General features: G+C 42.5%; 1 pseudogene; it reads right to left on the reverse strand.

Annotated features, from left to right (window-relative positions):
* Positions 1 to 397: 397 nt before the first annotated feature.
* LOC112229330 lies at positions 398 to 13,976 on the reverse strand (annotated as a pseudogene).
* Between the last annotated feature and the right edge of the window lie 1,474 nt (positions 13,977 to 15,450).

Genomic DNA, 15,450 nt, shown 5'->3' on the forward strand with positions numbered 1-15,450 from the left:
ACAGTTTGCGGTAGAACACCTGAAAATTGCATGTACTTTCATAATTCTTTGGCGAGCTACTCATAGGTGGGCTGCGAGCTACTGGTAGCTCACAATTGACCTGTTGCAGACCCCTGGTGTAGAGGTAATCTATACTAATTCAAACCAACTGAAAAATGTTAATGGGACTATTTTTACAGAGCATTAACTGTCCATCTCTCCTTATCTTATTGACTGGTTAAGAAGCCACCATATACAGTCCTCGAGAACAAGGGTTGAGACAGACATTGCTCTTGCAACCTCCTACTAAGCAATTCTTTATTGGAAGTTTCAACCACAGAATGAGTCAAAGGATCAATGTGAATGAAAACACGCTGGCTGCCAAAAGAACCTAGGTTAGGATAGGCAACAGTGATCCTCACCTGATCTTGATCCAGTCCCCTAAGTGTTGACTTGCCATGAGACTCCAGGTAGTCCCTGCCCGTGTAGTAGGGTGGTCGCCCGTTGATCCTCTGTGTCACTCGTTCCAGCAGCCCAACTGGTATGTACCTACAAAGGAGAGAGGTTTAGATTGGCATGTCCACATTAAATGTGTTGAATTGTTGATGTTTACAGCTATAAATTCAATCATATTTTAAGTGGTTGAATTCTACGTTTTGTCAAATATGGCAAATACAGTCCTGCAGGTTCTCTTCAATAATTGTTTGTCCTCATCTACATCAATCTATTGATCAACCTATAATGCACAAAAAAAAACAATTGAGCATGTTTCTAAGCATTACTACAAAGTGTGAATACCACCTGATACTTCCTGTCTATACGAGTACACACCTGCACATGAAGGTCAGCCACTCCAGCAGGCAGTTCCTGGTCTTCTCCAGGCCTAGGGTGTCCGAGCCCCAGTGCTCCAGGCCGCAGTGGGTGAAATCAGTCCAGCCTCTTGCTGGACGAGATATCCCAGTCCCGCCTCTCCTTGATCTCTGTGAAAACCAAGGGCTTGATGAGGGCACCCCTGCAGGAGAAGAAAAGTAAAAGAGACCTGCTAACCCTGTCCAACTTTTTAAGAGTACCAGATGCGTGCGAGTTAGAGTCTGATCGCAATAATAGAATTGTACCAAATCAAGTCTATAAAAAGGTTGGAGTACTTTCTTTATTGACAGCATTCCATTTACACATATGGTAAAAGTCACTAACAAGGTGTGATTTGAAAGAACACACAAAGGCCTTTATTCTTGGAGTTTTTTTAATTTTATTAAACAAATAATAAGTTATTTGTTTAGGTACAAAATATACAAACGTCTCATACACAGTAAAGCAATGTTTTACTCTATGATAAGAACAAATGTTTGAAGCAGAGCATCAGTATCAAATTAACATAATAAACATAATAAAAATGGGGGGAAAACTATGATAGGAAACAGTGGGTGAGAACTAATCTTCTGGAGACCTTCAAATGTTCAGGAAATCATTTCCTAGACAGATCTGCCTGGTAGCTAGCAGATTTAGCCTTACACAGCAGTGCATCAGGGTAGACTTCTCGGTGGCAAACAGTTCCTCTGGCAATCATTGAAACCTTGGTAACGAGGGCACTCAGCATGTCTGTACTGAGGGAGGCTCGGTACTGGGTTTTGTTCTTGGAAACGAGACTGAATATTTGTTCGCAGTCCGCATTGCTGTGGAATATGACCAATATCCCCAGCATCACAGCCAAAAGGTGGGAGTAGACCAGGCCACATTTCTGACATCTGCATAGGTCTTCAGATCCAGCTTGCCTTGGCCCCAAGTTTAGTCTCTATACTGTAGTAGAGGAACGCTTGTCACCTCTCAAACAGGGCCAATGACTAGCGCCAGCTCACAAGAATTGGCTTTTTAGGCACGGTTCCTAAACATCACTTAAAGCAAAATCATTTTGAAAACATAAAAACAAATGATCACATCAACACAGACCGCAAAAACTGTCTACACAAAGCTTAAGTAGGCTACTGCAAAGGGAATCTGAACACTGTTTGCTTGAAGAGTCCGGTGTTTCAGCCTGAAGAGTCCAGTGTTTTAGCCTATTTCTGTGCAGCACATACATCATTTAAGATTTTCTAAATTGATAACATCTCAAATCTAGTGCAAAGGCATTTTAGAAGCATTGCCTCTGTAGATAATGCCGGACACTAATTAATTCTTCATCTCGCAGTCTTCTAAACTCCCAACTCCATTTAATGCCAAGATGTTTATATTTATTTTTTATTATAATTTTGTAATGCTTTTTGTGACGTGAATCATAATTACAGTTACAGTCTATCAGGTTTCATGATCCTCGCAATGTTAGGTGGAAAATACAACTAATGGGACGCAGAATTAAATGTATATCACACTCGCACAAACGCGACCAGTTATGTTTCATTTTTTCATTTAATTTCTTTCCCTGGCAAATGTGAGTGAACTGCTGGCACTTTAGAACCCACTGAATGTCCATCTTATGTTCGCTAATGTTAGCTTGAAACAATTCCAGGCTGACTACACTGTTCGCATCACGTGCACGAGCGTAGCAAAAATAAATGTAGAAATCTAGATTATTCAATTATTGCACCCACACTGCTTGTGCGCAACAACGAGTGTCTGCGTTGCCAAGGGCTAAAACAGAAGTCAGTTATTTTCTTATGCAGATCGTGTCGCAAGTCCTGCCTCTCCCATCTCCTCATTGGTTCATAGAATCAAATCAAATCAAATTTTATTTGTCACATACACATGGTTAGCAGATGTTAATGCGAGTGTAGCGAAATGCTTGTGCTTCTAGTTCCGACAATGCAGTAATAACGAACAAGTAATCTAACTAACAATTCCAAAAAAACTACTGTCTTATACACAGTGTAAGGGGATAAAGAATATGTACATAAGGATATATGAATGAGTGATGGTACAGAGCAGCATAGGCAAGATACAGTAGATGATATCGAGTACAGTATATACATATGAGATAAGTATGTAAACCAAGTGGCATAGTTAAAGTGGCTAGTGATACATGTATTACATAAGGATGCAGTCGATGATATAGAGTACAGTATCAACGTATGCATATGAGATGAATAATGTAGGGTAAGTAACATTATATAAGGTAGCATTGTTTAAAGTGGCTAGTGATATATTTACATCATTTCCCATCAATTCCCATGATTAAAGTGGCTGGAGTAGAGTCAGTGTCATTGACAGTGTGTTGGCAGTAGCCACTCAATGTTAGTGGTGGCTGTTTAACAGTCTGATGGCCTTGAGATAGAAGCTGTTTTTCAGTCTCTCGGTCCCAGCTTTGATGCACCTGTACTGACCTCGCCTTCTGGATGACAGCGGGGTGAACAGGCAGTGGCTCGGGTGGTTGATGTCCTTGATGATCTTTATGGCCTTCCTGTAGCATCGGGTGGTGTAGGTGTCCTGGAGGGCAGGTAGTTTGCCCCCGGTGATGCGTTGTGCAGACCTCACTACCCTCTGGAGAGCCTTACGGTTGAGGGCGGTGCAGTTGCCATACCAGGCGGTGATACAGCCCGCCAGGATGCTCTCGATTGTGCATCTGTAGAAGTTTGTGAGTGCTTTTGGTGACAAGCCGAATTTCTTCAGCCTCCTGAGGTTGAAGAGGCGCTGCTGCGCCTTCCTCACGATGCTGTCTGTGTGAGTGGACCAGTTCAGTTTGTCTGTGATGTGTATGCCGAGGAACTTAAAACTTGCTACCCTCTCCACTACTGTTCCATCGATGTGGATGGGGGTGTTCCCTCTGCTGTTTCCTGAAGTCCACAATCATCTCCTTAGTTTTGTTGACGTTGAGTGTGAGGTTATTTTCCTGACACCACACTCCGAGGGCCCTCACCTCCTCCCTGTAGGCCGTCTCGTCGTTGTTGGTAATCAAGCCTACCACTGTTGTGTCGTCCGCAAACTTGATGATTGAGTTGGAGGCGTGCATGGCCACGCAGTCGTGGGTGAACAGGGAGTACAGGAGAGGGCTCAGAACGCACCCTTGTGGGGCCCCAGTGTTGAGGATCAGCGGGGAGGAGATGTTGTTGCCTACCCTCACCACCTGGGGGCGGCCCGTCAGGAAGTCCAGTACCCAGTTGCACAGGGCGGGGTCGAGACCCAGGGTCTCGAGCTTGATGACGAGCTTGGAGGGTACTATGGTGTTGAATGCCGAGCTGTAGTCGATGAACAGCATTCTCACATAGGTATTCCTCTTGTCCAGATGGGTTAGGGCAGTGTGCAGTGTGGTTGAGATTGCATCGTCTGTGGACCTATTTGGGCGGTAAGCAAATTGGAGTGGGTCAAGGGTGTCAGGTAGGGTGGAGGTGATATGGTCCTTGACTAGTCTCTCAAAGCACTTCATGATGACGGATGTGAGTGCTACGGGGCGGTAGTCGTTTAGCTCAGTTACCTTAGCTTTCTTGGGAACAGGAACAATGGTGGCCCTCTTGAAGAATGTGGGAACAGCAGACTGGTATAGGGATTGATTGAATATGTCCGTAAACACACCGGCCAGCTGGTCTGCGCATGCTCTGAGGGCGCGGCTGGGGATGCCGTCTGGGCCTGCAGCCTTGCGAGGGTTAACACGTTTAAATGTCTTACTCACTTCGGCTGCAGTGAAGGAGAGACCGCATGTTTCCGTTGCAGGCCGTGTCAGTGGCACTGTATTGTCCTCAAAGCGGGCAAAAAGTTATTTAGTCTGCCTGGGAGCAAGACATCCTGGTCCGTGACTGGGCTGGGTTTCTTCCTGTAGTCGGTGATTGACTGTAGACCCTGCCACATGCCTCTTGTGTCTGAGCCGTTGAATTGAGATTCTACTTTGTCTCTGTACTGGCGCTTAGCTTGTTTGATAGCCTTGCGGAGGGAATAGCTGCACTGTTTGTATTCAGTCAAGTTACCAGACACCTTGCCCTGATTAAAAGCAGTGGTTCGTGCCTTCAGTTTCACACGAATGCTGCCATCAATCCACGGTTTCTGGTTAGGGAATGTTTTAATCGTTGCTATGGGAACGACATCTTCAACGCACGTTCTAATGAACTCGCACAAGCAGGTACCCACGTGCACAAGCAGGTACCCACGCAGAAGCAGGTACCCACGTGCCATCTCCTCATTGGTTATACCCACGTGGGTGAGTGAAAGACGAAATAGGTCGGTGGCAGTAATGCACGTAATTTATGAAAGTTGCCAATCGCAATATAAAGTCAAGAGAAGAAAAGCCTGGAAGGAGGAGAGATGACTAGAAACGATTTGGTTGACCGTTTTATGTGTGGACTAATTGGTGGAATAGAGGACCTTGTGCATTTCAGGTAAAATAACAACTCAATGTTTATATCCCAGGACAAATTAGCTAGCAACAGCAAGCTAGCTAAATAGGTCAAATTAGCTAGCAAGTGTAAGCTAGCTAGCTAAATTACCATAAATGTTTAATGCTTTTCAACCTGTCCCCAAATTAATATAATTGGTTCAGAGTTTGTTTTGATATTTTAACCTGCATGGACATTCTGAAAGTAGTTTGAAGTCAGTAGGTCACATGACCAAGGAGCTATTGAAATTCAAAAATGTCAATAAATAATTTTAAATAGTGTGAGATGTGAATGAACCCCAAAAAAGTGTGTGCAATGTGTGACTATGCCATCGGGTTAGCTAGAACCAGTTTTGGACGTTTTAGGAGTAATGGTTAAAGAGCTATTGAAATTAGAACATTTTGATTTGTCACTATGTTGACAGTCCCTAACTGCTGTTGGTGGACATAAGGAAAACTACAGGCGAATATCCGTTGAATATCCAACCTGAATCTGTCTTTACCTCGATAGCTGACAGTCGGCAAACTCAACATCACAACAAACAGGAGGGACAGACATGGAGCAGCTACGTTGAATAATGATGTATTAATCTCCATGTCCGCTGACACAAACTCCGTACATGTCTGTGTGTTGCAGCTTGAGAATCGGGATGTTAGATTTACACAGTGGATTTATTTTTTATTAAAATGTTTTAAAAAAGAAATCTAATAATAATAATAATAATAATCAGGCCCTATTCATTTCTGCGTACCTTTAACTCGGATCTCGTACCTGCGTACATGGACAGAGAATTGCGTAGTTGTACGCAAAATGTGTGCATTTTGGCAGGTCTGTTTTACAACCAGAGCTGGAGTCAATTAAAGATGCACTATGGTGAAATTACCCCGCCATTTCATGGTTGCAAAAATTCTAATAGTTTGCCTAATTTCACTTTATGTGACAAAACAAGCAAGTATAGTGTAGAGAATCATTGTATCATCTAAACCGCTGTGAAATATATTTTCTATAACCAAATATTTTCAGCTGGTGTACAGAACAGTACAGTAAGAGACGTAAAAATGACCAAGTAGCATAGAAATAGCTCACATAGAATATATCTACTGCTTCTTAGACTTGCTTTCAACGAGAATAACAGATCTATATAACTTACATTTCTATGTGTATTTGGTCGGCTCATCCCAAAAAGTAACATATTGCAGCTTTAAGGCAGGGGCTTTCAAACCTCACCTCGGGGACCCCAAACTTTCCATGTATATTACCTAATCCACAGCAAGTATACCTGATCACAATTGTCAACTAATCATCAAGCCCTTGACTAGGTGAGTTAGTTCAGGGCTACAATAAAATTGTGAAATGTCTGGGGGGTTTGAGAACCACTGAGTTAAGGGTTAAGAGACTGAATTGGACGTGCGTCCCATCTCAAATCAACACTTAGCCCAAGGTTCGAACAGACAGTGGCAAGTCAAATTCAAGAACTTAAGTACTTTTGCAAGCACTAATACTTATTTTAAAAGGACCAATTTCTAATAGTTTGTATTATGCAATTGTTTTTAGTTGCCACCAGATGGCAGTATATCACCTCAACCTCATGAAAAAATGTAATATGTACAACTCATCACAAGTTCTACTCAATAATACGTGTTTCACTACTAATTTACTGTATACATGAGTGGTAAGTCAGTACTAATGATGTAATTTGAGTAGTGATGAGCAGAGTTTTGGGAGATGCCTACTGGTGAACACACATTTCCTATTCACATTACTACACAATTCCAGCTTAATGACTATTGTATTTTTATTGGGCATTTGGGAATCTACTACTTAATAGCTAAGAAAAAGAGTCTTGCTCAGACTGGCTGCTTTAATGTCGCCGGTCGGGAGAAGGGCGGGTGGGCTGTGTGAGGTAACCTGCACGTGAACGGCCACCAGAACGGCAGGAGCACGGCTGCCGCTTGATAAAGTGAATGAGGCAAAAAAGCTCTGGAGAGAAAAAGTCACAATGTAGAACTGGAGCCAGTGCAGGATGTAGCGTTGTCTTTCCCCTTCCAGGGCCGATTCACCCATGCTAGCAATGTCAAAGTCCGACGCATTTACTGCACCTTACACTGTGTGGGTTGGGTCCAGTGATGTAGTGGTAAAATAAAATAAAAATGGGAAAACTAATACTGACCAAAAACTTAAAACACAACATGTAAAGTGTTGATCCTATGTTTCATGAGCTGAAATAAATGATCCTAGAAATGCTCCATACGCACAAAAGGCTAGATTTAATATATTTTGCCCGGCATTTTAGCTATTGATGTGACATTTGGCAGGCCTAATCAGTTCTGTACCCGCCTGACTGAATGGCAGTGTGGGTGGAATGAGCAAGCTCATCTGGCAATCAGAGCGCAAAACACATGGAAATATACCTTGTGCGAACCTTGCCCAAGCCCCTCATCAAGCCTCCCTATGCACTTGTGTAGATCTGAAAGAATTAGTTAAGAGTAAGCTATATTCTATCCACTAGGCCTCAGAGCACACTACTCTGATCAGTCAAATTGCGTGAAATCTAAAGTACACTGCATTGCATTCAGAAAGTATTCAGACCCCTTGACACTATCTACATTTTGTTACGTTACAGCCTTATTCTAAAATGGATTAAATTATTTTTTCCCCCCATCAATCTACACACAATACCCCAGAATGCCATAGCAAAAACAGGTGAAGACATTTTTACATTAAGTATTCAGACACTTTACTCAGTACTTTGTGGAAGCACCTTTGGCAGCGTTTACAGCCTTGAGTCTTCTTGGTTATGACACTTCAAGCTTGGCACACCTTTATTTGGGGAGTTTCTCCAATTCTTCTCTGCAGATCCTCTCAAACTCTGCGAGGTTGGATGGGGAGCATTGCTGCACAGCTATTTTCAGGTATCCCCAGAGATGTTCAATCGGGTTCAAGTCTGGACTCTGGCTGGGCCACTCAAGGACATTCAGAGACTTGTCCCGAAGCCACTCCTGCATTGTCTTGGTGGTGTGCTTCGGGTCATTGTCCTGTTGGAAGGTGAACCTTCACCTCAGTCTGAGGCCATGAGCGCTCGATCAGGTTTTCATCAAGGATCTCTCTTTCCTGACTAGTCTCCCAGTCCCTGCCGCTGAAAAGCACCCCCACAGTATGATGCTGCCACCACCATGCTTCACTGTAGGGATGGTGCCAGGTTTCCTCCTGACGTGATGCTTGGCATTCAGGCCAGAGTCATGTCATGTGCCTTTTACTTAGGAGTGGCTTCCGTCTGGCCACTCTACCATAAAGGCCTGATTGGTGGAGTGCTGCAGAGATGGTTGCCCTTCTGGAAGGTTCTATCTCCACAGAGGAACTCTGGAGCTCTGTCAGAGTGACCATCGGGTTCTTGGTCACCTCCCTGATCAAGGCCCTTCTCCCCCGATTGCTCAGTTTGGCTGCGCGGCCAGCTCTAGGAAGAATCCTGGATGTTCCAAACTTCTTCCATTTAAGAATGATGGAGGTCACTGTGTTCTTGGGGACTGTCAATGCTGCAGAAATGTTTTGGTACCCTTCCCCAGATCTGTGTCGACACAATCTTGTCTCAGAGCTCCTAGGACAATTCAATTTTTGCTCTGACATGCACTGTCAACTGTGGGACCTTACAGAATCATGTCCAATCAATTGAATTTACCCCAGGTGGACTCGAATCAAGTTGTAAGAACATCTCAAGCATGATCAATGGAAACAGGATGCACCTGAGCTTAATTTCGAGTCTCCATGCAAAGGGTCTGAATACTTATGTAAATAAGATATTTCTGTTTTTTATACATTTGCAAAAATGTCTTAAAACCAGTTTTTGCTTTCTCATTATGTGGTTGTGTATGTAGATTGATGAGGGAAAAAAATGTAATACATTTTAGAATAAGGCCATAACGTAACAAAATGTGGAAAATGTTAAGGGGTCGGGAATACTTTCTGAATTCACTGTCTTTTCTTTTCCAATCAGATACTAACCTTTGCCAGCATAATACCTTGAAACTTCAGTCTCTCTAGCCTTCATGGTGTCATCGTAAAACAAAATGTCCCCATTACCTGCATAGAAGAGAGTTTAGGTTTAACAGGTGCACACACAAAGATGCATGCACGAACATACACACTTTGTGAGATTGAGACGCCGGCGACCTGTCCTCCATTACAGAGCTTACCACTCGCCAATGTTCAATCAATAATGAATCAACTTGAACTCAGTGTGAGGGACATCAGATCCTGCAGCATACATTGTTTCAATGAGACTTGGCTTTCCTTCAACAACCAAACGGATTATATACAACCAATGGGTTTTACATTTTATCGAGGGGACAAAACAAGGGCGAGGGGCTCCATTCTATGATCAGCAACAAGTGGTGCGACAGGGGAAACGTATAGGAACTTGCAAGGTTCTTCTCTCCCAATTTGGAATACTTGGTCATCAAATGTCGCCCTTTTTACCTTCCAGAGAGAGTTCTCAGGGATTATCGCCATATGTGGCAGGTAGCCTAGCGGTTAAGCTCTTTGGGCCAGTAACCAAAAACATCGTAGGTTATTTCACATTTTACATTGTTAGTCATGTCACACAGTTATGCCACATTTATGAACCATTTATAAAGCATGACATAGGGTTAGAGATGATTTGTAAAACATTTGTGGTATTTATGAAACCTTTATAAACTGCACGTCATTTAAAGCGGGACCATTATCTTTATTGTTTCTTTCACTTCCCTTTGGCCTGCGCTGTTAGAACTCGGAGTTTAAGAATTTCACTGTTATTACATCTGCATCTGACTAATGAAATCTCCAAATCTAACTCACCAAAGAGTGGGATGGGGCTGGCAAATTGGGAGCAGGTATTAATGTAGTCCCAGTCAGCTGACTTGGTATAGCGCTGTTCCCTGGACCTGCCATGCAGCTGCATAGATACTTGAAATTACTCTTATGCTACACATCCCTGACACAACCAAAGACCCCAACAATACACAACAGTTTACTTGGGCTAGATCGATTTAGGATTCTGCATTACATTCTGACACACGTACGGTGATCATGGACACCACCCACTTCTTCATCTCTGGGATGAGTTTGTGCGCGATGTTGGCCTTATCCTGAACGCCGGTATGAATCTTGACAGTCAATGGAACATCCAGAACCAGAGGACAGAACAACCAAGTTGCTTTACATACCAGAACTGAGTTCAAGTAATATTTATTTTCTTTCAAATGCTTTGAGCGTTTTATTGAGCCTGCATCGAGTGCAACATCTCCAATAACATAGTTGAGCAAATAAGGAATTGTACTATATATAGAAGCATCGCTTACAGAGTTCATTCCTCGGATGATTTGCTCAAACTTGTTGGTGCACGTCATCAGGCCACAACCTCTGCCCTAAAGGAAGGGAAGACCATATTAATCATCTGTTTTAGAGGGCTGGTTTCCCCACACAGATTAAGACTAATCCTGGATTTAAAAGCAAGCTCAATGGAGAATGTCCATTGAAATACCTTATTTCGGTCCTCACGTGATAGGTTCAGAAGTTTATGCCTTCTTGCACACAAGGTCAATGGGACACCCCGAGCTGAAGTCCACGTCCATTTTGTTGTTGAGTTGCACTGTACATCTGGTCATTGCGTCAAGAAAGCATCTCTCCGCCTAAAATTTTAAATTATCAGACTTTTAGTACAGACCAAGGCCCTAAAGCTAGAATCCTTAGTTGCTACATAATTTTTTTTTATGTAGCAACTAAACGCATAGATTCTTAAATAATATAAGTTGTAAATGCCCCATGAGCTTAGTTCAACTGCTGTACCCCACCAGAACCCCTAATATAAGCTTGTTTTACTCCAATGTTTTAAACAAAGTAAATGTAAACAAACACTATAGCCTCTAAACATGGTTAAAATTGTAATTGTATTATTATATTATCATTTTGGCATTATTATCAGCCCTTGCATCCATAACTCTGTCTATCCCTCAGCTTTTTACAAAAACATAGGTGGGGTGACTTTGGTATTGTTTCAATACCTTTACTTCTTTGCTCAAATTCCCAGGAGGACAAATCTGAAATGGACTAAAATGATCCCCATCTTTCCCATTTATTTCAAATTGAGGCAAATAGCTAGATCCACACAACAAACGAGAAAAAAATCTGAAACTTTGGAGTGATCTACTACCACTTCCACAACTATCACTTTTAGAACCGGCATGGGGTGGAACAAGCTTAAGCATACTGCCCAGAACAAAGTGCAATGGACAGGAGTTATCGATGGCCTATGCTCCCCGAGTATTCAGATTATCATTGCTAATCCGTTTAAAAAAAATTACTAATCTAAGTATTACTTTCAGCCTGGTCATCGTTCTCGTTTTATTAGATAATTCTAAAATACATAATGCAGAACACAACACACAAAATCATAGAGTATATGAAGCACAAAGTTGTGATCCTCTTTGGAGTATGGTTATGTAACCGATGTGAAATGGCTAGCTAGTTAGCGGTGTTGCGCTGTTGTTGATGTGTGCAGAGGGTCCCTGGTTCAAGCCCAGGTAGGGGCGAGGAGAGGGACGGAAGCTAAACTGATACAGTTAGTTTGACATATCAAGCACATTGGGTCGGTTTCCAGGACCCAGAAGAAGCTTATTCCTGGACTAAGAAACTCTTTTAAAAATAGATTTTCAGTTGAGCTCGGGTTTCAGTCCAGGAGTAGGGATAATCTAAGTCTGGGAAAGGGGCCAATTCTGTTCCAAGGACCAATTTACTGTTGTTAAGGGAGCAAGATATAGCTTGTCTTTGAAGTCCACCTTTAGGAAGAATAAAAACAATATTCATAAATGTACTATTTGGTTTATACAACTTCTTAATATTAAAATGGGTTGTTAATATTTAAATGAGCCTAATATACAAAGTGCCACTCAGATCCCCGACATGCAAGACAAAAAAACCTTGCACTGTGTTTCAGACAAGCAGCTCAAACGTACCAGCTTCTTTTCACATTGTAGTAGCTTTATGACATCAGCATCAGTCAACGCCCAATGGTCTTCACTAGAGCCAGGTCCTCCTGGCTAACCTGCAATTTTTCAAAAGGTAAACAACTTGTCAAGGAAAAACCTCTAGACACCATAAAATAAATTCACAGTCATTGGAAGAGCTTCCCCCCCTTTCAAAAAACGTTAAATTATTATTCTTTTTTTAATATATATTTTTTAAATCGCACAGATCTATTATATTTCCCAGCCAGGCAGTTTTTTCCTTCCCACTGTCACCAGTCACCACCAGTTAAGCCCGTGTGACAAATAGAGTAGTAGTCATAGTGTAATAGTGTTGTTACTATACCTCAGTTCCCTGGTTGTCTGTTTCTGGTTTCTCCCCTTTAGAACACTGAGTGAAATTCCAATGAGCAGGAGTTATCAGCTAAGGGAGAGAAAACATTGAACTCTCAGATAATTAACATGTACAATTCTGCAGCTAAAAACAGTGAAATTACTGCGAATCAGTCAGTGTGATACATCACACCACCACCACAGGTGTGTTCACGTGGAACCAAACAGAAGCAAAAGGGGAGGGACCTACCTGAATTTGTCCAATAGAAACTCTTTTTGTTGCAAACCATTTTCTGTTACAAAACATTTTGCTACGGTGTGTGACTAATGAATACAACCCAGGCAACATACCGTTCCCACATAATGGCAGAACCACCCAGCCTTACCGTTCTCTGCTGCTGCAGCTTTTTCCTGCTTTGTGTGCACCCTTGAAAATGGTCTTAATGTAGGCATCAGACGCTGTAAAGGGGACCACCTTGTTGTGGAGGCGTCACTGCATGTCCTTGTCCAGGCTATTCCTCACTGGTGTTCTCCTTTCCATGGCTTTCACATGCTCCTCGTTCACCAGGTTTTTGAGGTCAGCGCTGGTGTTGGACCAGGCAAACTGGCAGCTCAGCCGTAGTGCCACTTCCCAAAAGTGTCAGAGGTAGCAGTGCTCTCCAACATCGGTGGGCTAAGAGGCCATGTTTATTTTACCTTTATTTAACTAGGCAAGTCAGTTAAGAACAAATTCTTATTTTCAATGACGGCCTAGGAACAGTGAGTTAACTGCCTCGTTCAGGGGCATAACGACAGATGTTTAAGTTAGCTGTGGGATTCAATCTTGCAATCTTTTGGTTACTAGTACAATGCTCTAACCACTAGGCTACCTGCCGCATGTACACCACAATATTATGGAAGAACTTGCATTTGTCGCCTTAGACACATTTGGCCTCACGCTCCTGGGGGGGGGGGGATAAAATTGGTGTTGATAAACAATTAGGTCTACAGGAAACTCAATTGAGCATGCTCCTGATAGGTAAAGGAAAAACATCACCGAATGACATGGTGGGATTTCTAAGATGGAAAGTCCCAGGTTGCATGAAAAGTAGTTGGCCCTTTCATCTATCCCCTAAAGTGGCATTCCTACCTGAATAATGGAAGGACAGTCTGTTTTCGTTGCTCGTGGGTTTCATGTGTGGCCTGGACTTGTCCTGCCCTCGCATTCGCTTGCTGTCCTGTTTCCCCGTCCTCTCCTGCTCATCCGGGTCCAGCTAAAAAAAATTCTCTTGAGGCTCTTCCATAGAGTCCTCTGTCGTCTCCTTTGGTCCTGCATCACCGCTGGCCTGGTCACCGTTAGGACCCTTCCCTCCAGTAATTCATGGAACTTTTCTTTCGTTGTGAGAAACCTGAAAAACAGAGAATGCTAAATCACATTGACATATAATTGAGACAATTCAATAGGTATGCCTAATACTTTTAGATTCCCCTTTTTGGTGTGATATTTTTAATTGTGTAGTTTCTCTCATTGATGCCTGTTCCATCAGTACTCATGTCAGACTGGTGATGGTCTGGGGCAGGGGTGGCCAGTTATATTCACATAGGGCCATTGTGGGTGCAGGCTTTTGTTCCAGCCAAGCACACTTACTGAGTTGTAATGGCAGCTCTGCCTTTATCACTCCCATTCATCCCATGCACATGGCTTTCAGTGGCTATATTTGGGGTTGTCTCAGTCTCCAAAAATCTCTCTGAAATAAACATCTCATGAGACTAATGATTATTTGGAAAGCTAGCAAGCATTGTTTGCTAACGTGGCAGACAGTTGCTTGCTTGCTTGCACACTTAGAGTAGACACTGGGCTCGGGCCTTTGGCTGGCTTGAACATGGGTGCTATCTTTACTTACAATGCATTATGGCTAGCTAGAAATGGATGTGTCTGAAACAGAATACGACTGCAATGTGTCAGTAGTACACATTCTGAAAAGCAATAACCATAGGTATTATGATAAACATTAAATGCACTATGCATTATATGGGTTGAATGCTGTAACAACACAGAATAAAACAATTAATGAAAGACGAAATCAACATTTTAGTAGTTCTTCAAAGTATATAAGGCATGTGACTGCTGAATACCAACTATCAATCAATTAGATCATGTATTTTTAGGCAGAGATACCTGGCAAAGCAACTGCTCTCCTCTGGATTGCATAAAATGTAGCTGGCATAAAAAGAAACACAGACCTGACAAGTAGACTTGCAATAGATAATGGTCATTGTAGTTAATTACCACGTTTTCTGCGCTAAACTGTATCGAATATTTGGGCTTGATCTGATTTATCTCTGGCGAAACTTCATTGAGCTCACAAAAGAACTAAAACGAAATTGTATTACATTTATTGAATCAACGTTGGCCAATTAGTAGTTTACAAACCGAAAGATAACCGAAATGTTAATCGCTGATTTTTAAAAAACAAAAAACGATTTTCAACAAAATTGTGTCGAGGTTTTTTGGTATTTCAGACAACAGAGGACGCTGTTGCCTGATGAAGATTTGGGCTCAAAATAGTTACATGCCTTCACATCCATGGCCTGACGCCTGAATACACATCCCCACGCCCACTTGCCGAACGCAATTCGCTTCGGTGCCCCGCCACACTATTGTAGCAAATTCGCGGGGTAGCTCCAACCGGGACTCCAAACCGGGTTCAGTAACTGTCAACGCAACACCAGTTACGCCAAGAGATCCAAAGAGGTCTCTACAATAACTAACATCTGATGTGTGCTGGCATGATGTTACTGAGATTAACATACATGAAATGACTTGTGTGTGCTTCTGTAATCTCGGCACAACTTTAAACCATGTT

This window comes from Oncorhynchus tshawytscha, linkage group LG31, assembly GCF_018296145.1.
Source record: "Oncorhynchus tshawytscha isolate Ot180627B linkage group LG31, Otsh_v2.0, whole genome shotgun sequence".
NCBI classification, from domain to species: Eukaryota; Metazoa; Chordata; class Actinopteri; order Salmoniformes; family Salmonidae; genus Oncorhynchus; species Oncorhynchus tshawytscha.